The 15,095-nt window shown below is 43.7% G+C and overlaps 1 protein-coding gene across 5 annotated transcripts in view; it reads left to right on the forward strand.

Moving 5' to 3' along the window:
• The first annotated feature begins 13,195 nt into the window (after positions 1 to 13,195).
• The window catches only part of ZNF462 (zinc finger protein 462), an 87,864-nt gene continuing 85,964 nt past the window's right edge, over positions 13,196 to 15,095 (forward strand). The window contains exon 1 of one of the 5 annotated variants that reach the window (XM_021533996.2): positions 13,196 to 13,431. The gene's annotated coding sequence lies outside the window, so the exon portion shown is untranslated. Of the gene's footprint in view, positions 13,432 to 13,519; positions 14,069 to 14,297; positions 14,360 to 14,463; positions 14,627 to 15,095 lie in introns of those variants that run through there. The other 4 variants (XM_021533998.3, XM_021533995.3, XM_077790045.1 and 1 more) reach the window with 4 other exon arrangements.

Raw genomic sequence — 15,095 nt, forward strand, 5'->3', positions numbered from 1 at the left:
ACACCTAGAAGGAAACACGTCTTTTTTTCTCTATTTCTCTACATGTCTTTCTTTTCTCATTTGTTTATATGTCTGTGGCAGGAAGGGGCTAATCTTTTGAAAGGAACATCTGAGAGAAAAAAGAAAAAAAAAAAAAAAAGCTTAGCAAATGAGTGCAACAGACTGCATTTTGTGCTAGAGCATGGCCTTGCTAGGTGAGACCAGAAGCAGGGTTTTGGAGGAGGAGCAAGCAGGAACATCCTTCCCCTGCTTATAAAGTTAAGGCCACACTGAAAACGAAGGGTGCATGGGTGCTCCTCCTTCTCCACTCTACTCCTGTGCTTGCAGAGAGAAAAAAGCCAGTGCCTGAGCTGAGGAAGAGGTGGCAGAGGCTGCTGGTGAGGATGAGGATGGTGGGACGACATCCAGAGGGAAGCACCACTCAGAGCAAGGAAGATTAGATGCCCTCAAGGTTTGAGTCAAGCCCTGTTGTGGTTGTGGGAAGATTTGCATTAATTTGAGTGGAATGCATTAATGAGTGGTGGCATACATTGTTTATTTTGTAGTGAGCAGTGCAGTTCCCCAGTTGAAGGAATGAATGAATCAGGAAGGTGCAAGCTCATCATGTATATGGAGTCTTTTTTAGATAACGATCACACTACAGGAAGCCTTTGATCTTCAAGGAAAACCTCATTTTGCCTTCAGCAAGGAGGAATACACACACAGTGAGCAGAAATGTCCTCCTCAAGCAATATTTGCTGCTGTTACACCAACTTCACCTCTGCAGCGAAAATGAGGGTGGGAAAGGGACAGGGCTGAAAAGCTCTGAGTGGAAACAGGACGAGGCTGCAGCTCAGGACACTTGGCCATTTATGAAACGTGGCTTCCAGACTGATCAAACCCGACCAGCCTTCATTTCCCCACAAATTGTTTCTTATATTTGGCAATTCAATTTCCAGCACGCCTCCTGTGCCCAGCCCCACCGACTGCTGAAGGACAGGAGGAGCTGGGTGCGAGGAATTTGTGCAGAAATCAGCTCAGCTGCATCCATCAGCAGTGTGGTTTGTGCCCCTGTTTGCCATAGGAGGTGCTTGTGGATGCCAGACTTAGTTTATGCTTAGTGGATGCCATTTGTGGTTTTTTTCTTTCCTTCTTCACTCAGCCAAACCCACCTGTGCCTTAGACTGAGCACGGGCACTTTTTTCCCTGTAAACTGCATATTTTCTCCAGGCAACGCTGGCATGGAAAGCCTTTGTGTTGCTCCACCTTTATTACAGATCTACCACGGTCTTTCAAACTCTGGTTTGTTCACCCTCCTGCTCCACTCTTCTAAATATGCTGAATGCACTGGTAATATATTGGTGCTGTTTTGATAACACTTGCCTGAGAAACTCTAGTTCAGGGTGTCTGCTGTTCCTACCCAAGATTTTTAAAGATGCCTGCTTCACTTTTATGTTGAATACTGTGTGTATGACTGGAATGCAAACACAAATTCTACAAAATTTGCCAACATGAATGGATTACAACTTCCACTTAAATATTTCTGCAAATCTCAATGACTGTAGTTATGATTTTCCCCAATTCCTACACTATGGAATGGATCTGTTTCATCTAGGGTGCTAATCACTTCTAAAGAGTGGTGATAAAAGCATCATGAAAATACTAAATTCCTGTTTTAAAAGTCTTCAAATTACTTCCACTGTATTCACCAAAGAAATTATAAAATACTAATATATTTCATTACAACTATTCTTTCATTCAAGCCTCTGTTAGATAAAACTATTTTTTTAAACCTCTCCAGCTACCAATAAGTTATTGGGATATCATTTATATATTGCTAATTAATTATTTAAAAATTTGGATCAATTGGAATTAGTTTAGCACTTACTTCTAGAAAAATGCATAGAAGCACAAAAGAATTATTGAAATTACTTTTGAGATATCAATTTTCTGTATACAGAAAGTTATACAGAAAGATATAACTGTATAACTGGAGTTATACAGTTTTACCAAAATGCTACCGTTATGTCTTTGGTAATTTTTAATCAGAAAATGAGTAGTTAAATTAAAACACAGTGAACTAGTCTTGAGAGTTTTTTACTTCCTCTTCTGAATAGAACGAAAAGAAAATTCAAAATATCTAACCTCTCTTGAATTTAAAAGTTTGTTTTCCTGACAACTTTACTTAGTGGCCATTAAAAATAAAATGCTGATTAATGAAAAGAAACCTAAAATAAGAAGTTCCTGGATTAATTGGTGGCCTTCTGTGGTGTGGTTTTTAATAGTTTAGAATACCTTTAATTGCGTTCCATTGCATGGCTGAAGTGACCCACTACACACATGTTTCTCAGGAAGATAAATTGAAAGCTATTGCATATTTCTCTTATGTTCCAGAGAAAAGGAGAGAATAGGGGATGATTTATGCTCCCAAGACCTCAGGGAAAAGTCACTAGTGGCAGGGAATGGGATTAATTTGATTTTTGTCCTCACTTGCAAGAACATTTCTTAATAAACCAAATAACATGATCAACAGCATACACATTTCAAAATCAGAGCTATTTTTTTTTACCTTTCATAAACACTTTTTTTTGAGACAGGAAAAAGTTAGATGGCCCTCTAGACATACATTTCCTCATCTGTACAGCATTTGGTTCCAACACTTTGTTCCAGGTCACATCTTTGGTCTCCAAAGCGCCTCCCAGCCCTGATTTCAACCTCGAGTGCCCAGTGGAGAGAAAGGAGATGAGAAGGGCTGGTAGAGCAGGATGAAAGGCGTGGTGGATGTAGGGAGACATCCCAGTGGAGACAAATGTGTCCCCCTGGGGCCGTGGGGACAGCCAGCCCTGCTGGAGAGCAGATCCTTGTCAAGGACATGGGAATGCTGCTCCTCAGCATGGTCCCCAAGGGATGGGACAAAGGAGAGAGGACAGACCTGCCTGACAGCTAATGGAAATTTTAGATTTTAGAGGATTTTAGGTAAGCAAAAGGCCCTGACAAAACTTGGCAGAAGTGAGGTTGAAATTGAGAGGAAAACAGACAGGACTGTGATCTTGATGTGGTGTCTGATTTTTTTCTTTTTTTCTTTTCTCCCAGTAAAGGGATGAGCAGGAGTTAGTGCACTTCCTACCTGAGAGCATTCAAGCCGTGGGATTCTTTTGTGCTGTTGGATTTTACACAGCAAGAAGAATTACTGCTATACAGTGAAACTTTTTTGTCTGTTGCAATATTTTTTATAGTGCATTCCCACAATGCTAAAAACTGCACACAAACTTGCTCTTGCTGGTCCAGCTTGGAATCTAATTAATTAAAAAAAAAAGTATAGCGTGTGAGACTTATTAAAACTGAAAACTACAAAATGCAAAAAAAAACTATTCACCCAGTGGTGTGTACTTCCATTTGGGTGTCTTCATAAGATATATCTATCTGCATCTCTGCAAATCTCTGGTGTTTTGGGTTTTTTCATGTAATTTAATAATATGTAAAATAACTTAAAGCAAGAATAACAGGATGTAGAAAACCGTGAAACAAGGCCTGCAGAATAAAAATGTCATCTTAGCCTGCTATTTTCACAGAGGTAAGTTGATGAAAAAAATCAGTCTTTGATGGTTAAACTGTGAAAAGGATTGAATAGGAAAAATGGAATTTCTTGATTTTGTAAGATGACTAAAGACAGTGGAGAGTACTGGTGCTTTAGATCACAGAACTCTCTAGGAGCAGGTGCCTCTGTATCCAGTTGTGAAAATTAACAGTGAGGAAAAACAGACCTCCAAACCTTCATTCTGGCCTCAAAATGTCCACTCCTCAAGTCGTTACTGTTTGAACATGGTTAGATATCCATGGACCGAAGAACTGAAGAGGATTTTGAGCTTGGCACACTAGGAGCATCCTGGTGGCAGGATGTATGTGGCTTGGCTGAAACTCCTTGGCTGGTGGGGAAAAGATCTGGATTCAGATGGGTTCCAATGCTGAAATGGCAGGAAGCCTTGAACAAAATGAAAATGTTTGGCAGGCTTCATAATCTAGGAGTGAAATGAGACTCCAAAACATGTTCCAAGGCTTCTGCAACTGGGGTTGTGTGTCAGGCAAGAAGATTAGTCTTAAGGACTTGTCTACACAGAAAATGGACTGGTTATACTGAAATAATGATACTGCAAGAGCTTGGCTGGTGCATTTCCTGATGCAGATGAGACTTCAGCAAGGCAAAGAAATCCTTATGAGAGAGGGAAAGCACAAAGCTGGCTGGGCTTACCCATCAGGCTAAACACTGTGGCTGTCTCAGAGCTTAGTCTGAGGATGGCTTTCAGTCCTGCTTGCTGGGGAAGACCAAGGTAAAATAGCTCACGGCAGATAAAGAGGTCAGCTGGGAAACTGGGCTCCTCCTGGTGCTGAACACTGAGGCAGGAGCTGCACACTGCCCAGGAATGCCAAGTGTCCACCTCCCATGGTTCACACCTCCTCTGCTGCCCTTCAATCCCAAGGGACAAAGAGCAATTCTTTAACTTAGCAGTATAGGAGGAGGATGGATGTTTAAACCAAACTGTTGTGAGCTGACATTTGATCAGCACAATCGGGTAGGGCTTGGTGGAAGAAAACTGGTTAACACCATCCCTCCAACCCCAGGAGTGCAAGATCAAGAGTGAATAGACATTTTGAGCTCCCCACCAGCAAACCACACCTGAGTTGGTGTGCCAAAGGGTTATTGTTGCTGTGAAATTACATGGCAGCTTGATTTTACACTGAAGACATTGAAACTCGTGAGTAACTGGCTATGAAGGCAATTAATCATTCAGTACATTAATCCCAGGCACAATTAAGTAGGTAGGCAAACCAATTAATTTGTTGGAGTCCCTAAGTTTTTTCTAGCATGCCATGGGTTCTTGCACTGGAAATTCCCATTTGCAGCTTGAAAGTTGTCAAGAGGGAAAATAGATATCACTGTAGCTCTGGACTTTCTCACCTGGAAGGCAGAAGAAACACTTTGAAATTAGGGAATAAAAACTTCAGAGGGCTTCTAGGAAATGATCAAAAGGGAAACAGTTAAACATGTGAGCCCAGTTCTAAAGCTGATGTTCAGGTTAGAAGAATGTGAAGAATGACAATTTAAGAACATACTGAGATGAATGAGAAGGTCCAAAACCTCTTGGAGCTATTGCTCCAGGCTCTCTGCAGACTCAGAAGTACCTGCATCAGCTGTGTTTGAGGCACATTTATCAGAATTTAATTGGCAGCCACAATGACTAGAAACATGTTATATAACATGCACACTTGGACCTTGGAGAATGACTGGGTACCAGGGAGAAGCTTCCACAGGCAACAGCACCTGCAGCAAAAAACCCCACTGAGAACAGAACAGGCAAGCAGCAACAAGTATGGTAATCCAGTCTAGAGACAGAGAGCAATTTGCAGCGCACACTCAATTGAACTGGAGCTAACTGGCTGCAGAATAAACCTGACTATATCCCCTGCATATGTAATTTACCTAGTTTTCCTTCTGAAGATCTGTAAACATGATATTGCCTTCACCTTTTCCATCCAAAACATGGACCCTCAGGGTTTTTAGAAGCTACTAATTTCTTCATGGCTATTCTGAAAAAACTTTGCCTTGGTTACCTTTGCTGGTGCATTTCCTAATAGTCACTATGGCCCTTTCAATCTGTCCCAGATACCACCACTAAGTATCAACACATGATTCCAGCTACATCTCAGCCTTCTCCTGAATCCCCTTCTCGTCTTACTACTGCAATCAAGTAAAATCTTTTTCTTTTTTTCTTTTTCTTTTTCTCTTTTTCTTTTTTCCCTTCCCTTCCCTTCCCTTCCCTTCCCTTCCCTTCCCTTCCCTTCCCTTCCCTTCCCTTCCCTTCCCTTCCCTTCCCTTCCCTTCCCTTCCCTTCCCTTCCCTTCCCTTCCCTTCCCTTCCCTTCCCTTCCCTTCCCTTCCCTTCCCTTCCCCTATACACTTTTCAAGACCCAGAGCAGAAATCACTCTCACAATAACATAACTAACATATCTGCTAAATCTCTGCTCAATTATATCACTTCTCATTACATTCCATGTCAAGTTTTGATGCTCGGCATGTTTTACTATTAGAATAATAAGTACCAGCTTGATTGCAGCTATATCTTTTGAAAGACTACACCGAAAGGAGTACCACCCACTTACAGTTGTCAGATTTTCAGATAAATTAGTTCATTACTGAGGAAATGATGGCTTTTTTTTTTCTGCCATCTTCTTTTGAAATTAATTCAAATATTAATATATTGATTGGACAGGTGGCATTTACATAGAGACTGATATGTATAAATAATTGTTACCTTTCTGAAGACAGAATGGGATGCTGAAATATTTTTGCAATTATAGGTGAGGATTTTTTTCCAAGTGTGCTTGTACTATTTATGGACTTTCTTTTGTGTTCTTTTCTGCACCTTTCTTTTGTCCTACCTTCTCCGTGTTAATGGGATCCACCCAGTCACCTCAAAAGCCTGGGTTTCCATAAAAGAGCTGGAAAATCCTGGTATTTTTTTGTCCTGGGAAAAAAAAAAACATGTTTCCACATGTTAGTGTAAAAAGCATTACTATGTGCAGTCATAAAACACTAAAGGATGTCAATAGGTTATGAACTATATTTAATTTTTTTTGGTGTTTTAGTTGGCTTTTTTTGTTTTGTTTTGTTTTTTTTTTTTTTAATATGCAATGTAGCAGCAGTCTCCTTAAATATAAGGTTACATTTCATGACAACAGGATTGGCTATCCCGGACTAGATCAGTCTGCAATGTAATCACTGGAAATATGAACTCACATCACAAATGGTGCATCTTTAATTATTCTAGAGAATACAACAGCTGTGAAGATAAAAACTGGAAAAAATGCCTTCTACATAATTGTGACAACACAAGTACAGGTGAGATGTCACAGAAGAAGGGATCCTATGAAATACTGCATATTAAAGTAAATTAATGCAGACAGAAACTCAGCAAAAGTGTGGTTTAAAATAAAGGAGGTCAGGGTGGGCATTAGGAGACAATAACTCTGGAGAGATGAGAAAGGAGAGCAGAAAAGAAATGCAATTCTTAAAACAGACTAAGACTTTATGAGCTATCACTGTATCATAGATAAAACACCAATGTAGAAAAACACATAATTTCAATACATAACACCTACAAGAAAAAAGATAAATATCTAAATTACTGAAAGGAATTGGTAAAGATTATTAACCCAATTAGGTGCAAGAGTGAGCCAAGCAGAAGGTTTAAATTAGCAGTTTATCCATTGGAGTCAATGAAGCCAGCCAAATTGCATCAGCTGAGGATTTGGCTGATCATTTGGAGATGTGGAATAGGGGAAAAAATTTAAAAGTGCCATAAATACATGGGATCAGAGAAAATTCTAGGTTTTAACAGAGATTAATGGCCAGCAAATGGATGAGGAAGACGTTGATTTTGTGCTGGTTAAAGATTTAAAATCCTGAGCAAAATCTTCAGAGGGATTTTGTCAAGACCTCTCTGGAGCAGCAGCAGCAGTGACAAGCTCAGAGAGAGGAAAGGTGTGCCCAAAACAAATGACAATATTAGAAGAATAGAGCTTTGGTAGGCACTTCAGCAATGCTCCACTTTCTGCAGCGTGCATCCCTCTGCTCCCAGGGAAAATGAACTGGAATTGACCCACAGGCACCACTGGGACTTCAGCAAAAGCTGATGAAGAAACAACTTCATTAGGAAATAAACTATAAACTGAACTATTTCAAAAAGTAGAAGATAAAATACATTGTTTCCTTTTTATATCTTCAAAGGCAAGCAATATGGGAAATCAACTACGCCTGAAACCCTTCCACAGGCAAGGAAAATACCTGCTGGAGTTGCTTCAAAAGACGAAACTTGGGCTAACTTTGTAATGTATCAATAAAAATGTCATCAAACTGCACATACCAGACAGATTATTCTGTGGTAGCAGGTACTTCCCTACAAAGCCAGAGATGGCCTTGATCAATTTTATGGTGTGTCTAGAAAAATTAGGTATCAGAAAAACCTGCTAGGAAGGGGAGCTCAAGCCTTTTGGAGGCTGTATATTATACAAGTTGGTTAGGACACACAGAATAAAAATTATTGGCTAGTATTTGAGAGCTTAAGTTTCAAAAATACTGAGGTATTAGAGAGACATATCAAGAGATGCAAGAGTTGTATTTAGGTCTTGGGGAAAAAAAAAAAGAAATGCTTTTCTCAAGGGTATACAAGTAAAAATAGATGTGTATTGAATTGCATACATCTAGTAAAATACATGAGGAGGGGGCACACTCTGAAAAATGACCAGTAAATATAGCCAGAAACTATTTGTATCTAACCCATAAATTCAAAATCATTTCACAAATCACTCAGTACCTCTCTCTTCTGAAGACAAAATCAAAATGTTTCTCTCCTGAAGTCTTCTTAGCAGTGAGCATAATGCAATATTGGGATACCATATCCCAACCAGCAAACTGTTGTCATCGTCCAAATGATGTAAAATGACTGCAGTTTCAATCTCATTGAGTTCATCTAAAGCCATGCTGAAGGTAAATTAAATCCAGCTGTGTCTTTTGAAGGACTGTATTTCATAAAACTTAATTTGCACCTACAGCAAAGAATATTTTGGTTCTAAAGATTTCAAAAGTGAAAAAAATGAATTTGATTAGGCTTCATGGTCACTGCTTTCTAGCAGTTAGTGAAGTCAGGACGTGCCTTTAGTTGCTTAGAAATCCTTGTTATGGTAATTGCAGATTTTTTGCTAAGTCAGTTTGTTGCTGGTATTCTAGTGGTGGATAAAACATCCTTTTGACTAGACTGCATTCTATTATTTTATTAAATCAAACTTATCACTGAAGAGTGGATACATGCTGACAAATTACTTAATGAAAATCTAGGGCCATTTGTGGTTCATGTTTTAGTGACTAACGGATGTGTTTAGTTTGGTTCCAGCCCAGTTAATTTTAACACTGAAGGAATTACTTTTCATTAACTCTCCTGCAAGTTTCACTGGTCTCTAAATACAAGTTTTTCTGCTGCCTGCACTTTTAGACAAGTTCTGAGGCTGGGGAAGTGTGACCTGTGGTGCCCACCAAACCCACCTTGCGGTCTACCACAGCCTGCCAACACCACACATACATTATTCTTCTTGTCTCACAATTAAAAGGTTTTGGAGAAGGACTGGTTCTCTTTGCAAAGTGATTTGGTCCCCGTGAAGAGTTTCTGAGGAACACTGGGGGCAGGTATAAAAACCCCACTGTGAGTTTACTCAAGCATTTTGACTGCTGAAGATTAAGCTTCCTCAAAGGAGCAAAACCTCTATTTCTAATGATTGCCACTTATGAGTCTATCAGAGAAGGAAGTGACTTCCAACACCCAGCATGGTCCTCACCGCTGCACTTCTCTTAAGCATTCTCAGCAACATAAAAATACATCTTTCTATGGGTTTTCAACACGTGTACTACATTCTAGGGTGTGCTTGCAGACAAAGTGATCTCACTGTGAAGAGCTTTTTCTTGGAGATCCCAGACTGAGCTCTGCCAGGTTGAAAGAAAATAATTCCAAATTTTTTTAGCAGGCTAAAAGTTTTATGTTTTAATAGAATAATTTTCTGAAGAGTTCTTAAGAGCCTAGATTTACACTATTTACACATAAACCTTTTTGAATACACTGCCACCTACAAGAGTACTTGCTTAAAGAAAATTTTCTTGATGAGATGATGTCCCTTGTCTTTCATAGATCAGAGCAAGACTTTGGTACTTTCAGACAACTAGCTTCTCCTCAAAGTCCTTTCCCAAGAAGAAAACTCTTAGAGGTTAAAAAAATATGAGAGTTACCGGGATAAAAGTCAGATCAGCACACTACTTATCTTTTTTAGACAGGAAAGTGAAATTCTCTCAATAGCTGGAGAACATAATATTCTACACAGACTGATATTTAGTTGTTCAGGGACCTGATACAATACTTACTTGCCTCTTGCCTACTTAGCTCTGGTAGGATAAAACAGCTGTGGAGAGGAGGAGAATAAATACAAGTTCATACAAACTTGTTGTTGGAAAAGGAAGAAATTCTTCCAAATCTGGGAAGGAAAAAAAAAGAAGCCACTTCTAGTTCTGTGGGTGGACATTAACAACAGCGCTTCACTGCTGACTATGTACAAAGATTTTGCTTTCAGTGTTTTATTTTCCACATTTGCTTTCCTGATCTCTCCTGCTCACTATGGCTGTGTTCACTGTCCATGCTGAATGTACCAGCTTGCCATCCTGAGAAGCTAATTAGACCCTGTGGAGAAGCAGGTTTGGCTGAGGGGAGTGGGCTAGGAGGGAAGGAAATTCAGAATAGATCTTTCTACACAGTCTTCTCACCCCTCTGCCCGTGGTCTTGCTACCCTGGGGCTCACTGTGCAGCCTCCATGGGCTGCAGGACACAGGTGTCAGCCGTGGCCATGCAAACCTGACTCACTGCACACAGCCAACCCCAGCCTGAGGGATGAAATGTTTGGGATCCACCTCAGGCTGGTCAGATTCTCTGGGTGAGGAAAAGATGCAGTCAATCCGAGAGGCTGCAAAGATGTTTGTGTTTGGTTCTGTGCTGAAAAACCAACAGTTGTTTGGTTGGTTTGGGGTCTTTATGTGTGTTTGTTTCTTTTTGTTTCCTCACCCCTGGCTTTTCATTCTCCTGGCTACGTGGTGGAACACGGACCATCTACCTCAGATAAAAGAGCAAAGGTTTATTTATTTTATTTAAAACCAAGATCACTCCTTCTACTGTAGCTTCAAGCCAACACGGCGGTGGGACACCACCTTTGCTGGGAAGACAGCAGGAAGCTGAAATTCCCCTCTAGCATCCCACCCGCGGGTGGGGACCAGGGCTGCCGTGGACCATCCCGGCCACTGCCCGACGTCCCCGGGCGACACAAATGCCAGCACCTCGAGAGGAGCAAACTGTCTCCATGGCCCTTAATGGGACACTTAACCCGCCGGGGTAATTGCGACCTGGGGGCTGCCAGCAGGATTAACCTCTTCACTGCCGAGCGCGGCACCGGGGCGGGCCAGGAGGGTCCCCCCGCCCGCGGAGGGTCCCGCACCCCCGGGCTCGCCCCGCTCCTCTCGGCAATGCCCGTTCTGAGCGAAACCAGCGGTCCCAGGGCTGCTGGAGCAGGGGGTGGAATCTCGCCCTTCCTCTTCGCCCTGGTGTCCGCTTCTCCAGCGCCCGGCGTGTCCACCTCGCCGCGGGTGTCCCGGCGGCGCTCGGGGCGCGGCGGGATGGCAGCGAGCCTGCGGGAGGAAGTTATGGACCATTATGGACCACCGGAGCCCCGGGGAGCAGCCCCCGGCCCGCGGCCCCCAGCTCTGCCCCACGGCAGCCCCCACCTCCTCCCGCTGTGCCCCCGGGGCTCGGGGGGACAGGGCGGGAAAACACTTCCAGACCATCTCCATCAAGATCCAGTTTCTTTCTTTCTGGTCAGGAGCAGAAGTGTTTTGTGGTTGTGGGTTGCTCTTTCTTTCTCGCTCTCTTTTAATTTATTTTTTTTTTCCGAGTTTTTTTTTGTTTGGGTTTTCTTTTTCCCCTCCCTTTGTTTTTGTTTGTTTGCTTGCTTGGTTTTTAAATTTAAAATGCTGAGAGACAAAGAGGTGAATTATCTGTCTCGGCGTTGATGGTACGTCAAAGATTGCAAAGCCCAGGCGCTCTGTTCCTGCGATGAGGATGATTTATAGAAAATTGCAGGCAGAACACATGCACATTCTGGCAGCCGTAAAGACAGTCCCTCCCTTTTCCTTAATGTTCTTTTATCAGCTTCTTAGGAGGTGTCCGCTCCGTTTGTCTGCATGAAACTAGTAGTCTTAGTAGGAATCCTCAGTTTTGGTGTTTTCCCCCCTTTTCCTTAAGAAGAATTCTCTAAATCCAACAGTGCTCCTTCTGCCCAGACATTATCCTTCCTTCCATTTCTCACAGCACTTGTTTGGGGTGGAGGGGGGGGGAGCGGAAAGAGGGGAGAGGAGGAGGAGGAGGAGGAGGAGGAGGAGGAGGAGGAGGAGGAGGAGGAGGGAGAAGATCTTTCTCCTGTTTAGTCATTAACTTGCACGGCTCAAAGAAAAAGAAGATTTAATGGGAGAGATCTTGCATCTGTGCTTTGTACTCACGGCATTCTTGCGGATGGGAAGAGCGGAGGATGCATGGGTTTAGTATTTGACCACTACCTGGGCGACCGATTTTTGTTATTTTATTTTTATTTTATTGCTATGGTTAGTATTCCTGCATTTGGTCTTCAGCTGAGCTGAGAGAGACAATGAAGTTCTAACATGCCTGACTTCTCCCAGAGTCAGTAAAACCTGAACTCTAAAATTTCCAGGAGATCACCTTAGGTCCACCACTCATATGTTAACTTCCTCGGAGCAGAGGAAGATCTCCCCCTCCGCCCGAACCGGAGCTCCGTGGTTCTAGTCTCTCTTCCAGCCATGCAAAACTGCGGAGCTGGAGAGCTCGAGAAACCCCACTGATGTTCCAATACCAGTCATGCCCTTGTGCTCAAATTGATTTTGCCTCACTCCCGCGTATTGATTTACTGAGTCTGCACGTAAACCCTAATTCCTCCCGCCCCTCCACCCCCATCCCCCTTTCCTCGCTAGACATAACCCCAGAAAGAATCTGACCTGGTGCTGTGGAAAGACTGAAGGGGAGGGGGGAGGTTGCACTGAGGTGGGGGTGTCGAGCAAAAGAAGTAGCTCAGGACAATGCTTAATAGAAACGAGACTAAATAAAAATGCAGGCTACAGCCGCTTTGTCTTTGTCTGCTTGCCTTCATCACCCAGATACCTTTCTTTGTGAGCCTTGATCGTTAGTTTCCACGGTTTTAAATAATCAGTCACAAAGAGGCAGACAACTAGGTGTTGGGAGGCATAAAAGTTATTTTAAGTGGAATTATTTATTTTATTTTGCGGCCAAAAACACGTTTCACCAATGTAGAAGTGATATTGGTGATAGTAGTGCAAGCTCTCTTTTCTCCCAAATGCTTGTGAGAAATAAAAAACCTGGAGATGACTGTCGTTTATTTCCAGGAGTAGACTTCAAAATACGTGCCAGAAATGGACAATTTGAGTGTCCTTTCTCCACATCAAATGCGAGCTGGAAGGGGGATTAAAAACCAACCACGTGGTAGATCTGGTTTTATACTTTGCAACCTCCAGCTCCATTTATGTTCTTTACCCTGCTCAGGGAAGATTAGCCTCTAGATGGATGTGTCTGAGGGATCACCTCGGGGGCAGATCTGCATGCAGAAACCGGTTTTTGTCATGGCTGGAAGAGAGCTATGACCCAGCAGAGCGCTCCATCCCAGCGGCTCCCCCAGCATCGCAGGAGCTGCTGAGCGCTCCTGCACAGGAAGCTTTGTGAAGGCAACAGCTTGGAAGGGGAAGATCTTCAGATCTTTCCCCCTTCTTCTCCTCCTCCCTGGCCTGTGAGTTATTCAGTGTCCCAAGCCTTAACTTTTTGTTACCACCTTCCTCCTCTTAATCTCCTTCATCTTCAACACCTCCTCCTCTATCACTACCATCTTCTCCTCCATCTGTCTGCCTGCTGGATCTCTCTCGCTTGCTTGCTTTCCCCCCTCCTCTTCCACCTCCCTCCTCTTTCTTCTTGCCTTTTCCTCCTCTCTTTTCTTCTCTTTTCTTTCTCTTTTTCCTCCTCTTCCCCTACACGTTGTTGTTGTTGTTAGAAAGGATTCTTGCACCCCCTGGTGCTCTTGCGTTTTGTGTGGTAGGAGAGGAGATTGTCTTCTTTCTCTCTCTCCCTCTGGTTGCTCATTATTCAGAGAGAGACACAGAGGGTGAGAGAGAGAGAGAGAGAGAGAGACGGATATCTCAGGTCATCTGCAGCTGCAGCAAACCAGTGAAGGAGAGAGAGAGAGAGGGAGAGGGAGAGAGAGAGAGGGGGGGAAAAGCAGGGAAAGATGGCGATCCTCCATTGCTGAGACCTGGCAAGGAGCACATGAGACTCACAAAACAACTTCCACAACAATAACAAGAAGAGCTAGGCAGAGAGGAAGAGGAGAGGAGAGGAGGCAGCAGCAAGAGCAGCAGTGCCGGGACGCTCCTGTAAGTTCTTGCAATTAAAACCCATCTCTGGCTTGGCATTGGAGAGATCATCTCTCGTTTGTGTGTGTGTCTGTGTCTCGTTGTGTGTGTGTCTGTGCGTGTGTTATTTTGTTTGGTCTTTTATGTCTGTCTTTCTTTCCACCACCTTCCTCTGAAATCCATTCATTCGGTCAACGGAGGAAGGAGGAAGAAAGAAAGGAAAAAAAAAAAAAAAGAGAAGAGAGGGGAGCGAGAGCGGGGTGTTTTGTTTGAGAGAGAAGTCTCTTGCATGGAGGAGGAGAAGAGGAGGAGGTGCTGGTGGTGGTGGTGGTGGTGGTGGGAGGAGGAGGAAGGCGGTTAATTAATTTTTTGTTGTTGCATTACGGGGGGGGGGGGTGGGGTGGGGGAAATATGGGGAGATAAGTGAGATACCAGCCGAGCTTTCGGGGTGGGGGGTGCCTGAGAGGATATGTGTGTGTGTGCGAGGTCTGGATGGTGCTGTGCGTGTGGACTTGGATCAGAGACGGGAGACACACGGAGGAGAGAAAAGCTCCGTGCTGGCACGACCCAGGCAATCGGGTGACCTCTTTCTTCCTTCCTTCCTTTCTTTCTGGCTCTCTTTCTTTCTTTCTTTCCTTCTTGCTTTCTTTCTCTCCTTCTGCCAGCCGCTCTCCCCCTCCTCCTCTGTCTGCTCGTCCCCTCGCTGCCCTGCTCGCCGTGGCGAGGCTGGTCCCTCACCCGGCGGAGGTGCCCCCGCCGCGGCTCTCCTGGAGTTGGGATGCGGGGGTCCCCGCCGGCCTCGGGGCTGGGGGGCTGCTGGTGCCCGCAGGAGGTGGCTTGGAGGAGGACAGCGTTCAGCTGGAGAGCAGGAGCCATTACACACGCTTGTGCTCTCCTTTGAGAGAAAGGAGAGCGAGAAGGGAAGAAAGGAAGGGGAAGGAGCCCACTTCTACTTGCTCAGTTCCCCGATGTCCCTACCTTTAAACCAGGCAAGGGAGAAGGCGCTTTCTCCCCTTCCCCTTTCTCAACCCACCCGGAGCAGGTTTCT

This window comes from Lonchura striata, chromosome Z (assembly GCF_046129695.1).
Source record: "Lonchura striata isolate bLonStr1 chromosome Z, bLonStr1.mat, whole genome shotgun sequence".
NCBI classification, from domain to species: domain Eukaryota; kingdom Metazoa; phylum Chordata; class Aves; order Passeriformes; family Estrildidae; genus Lonchura; species Lonchura striata.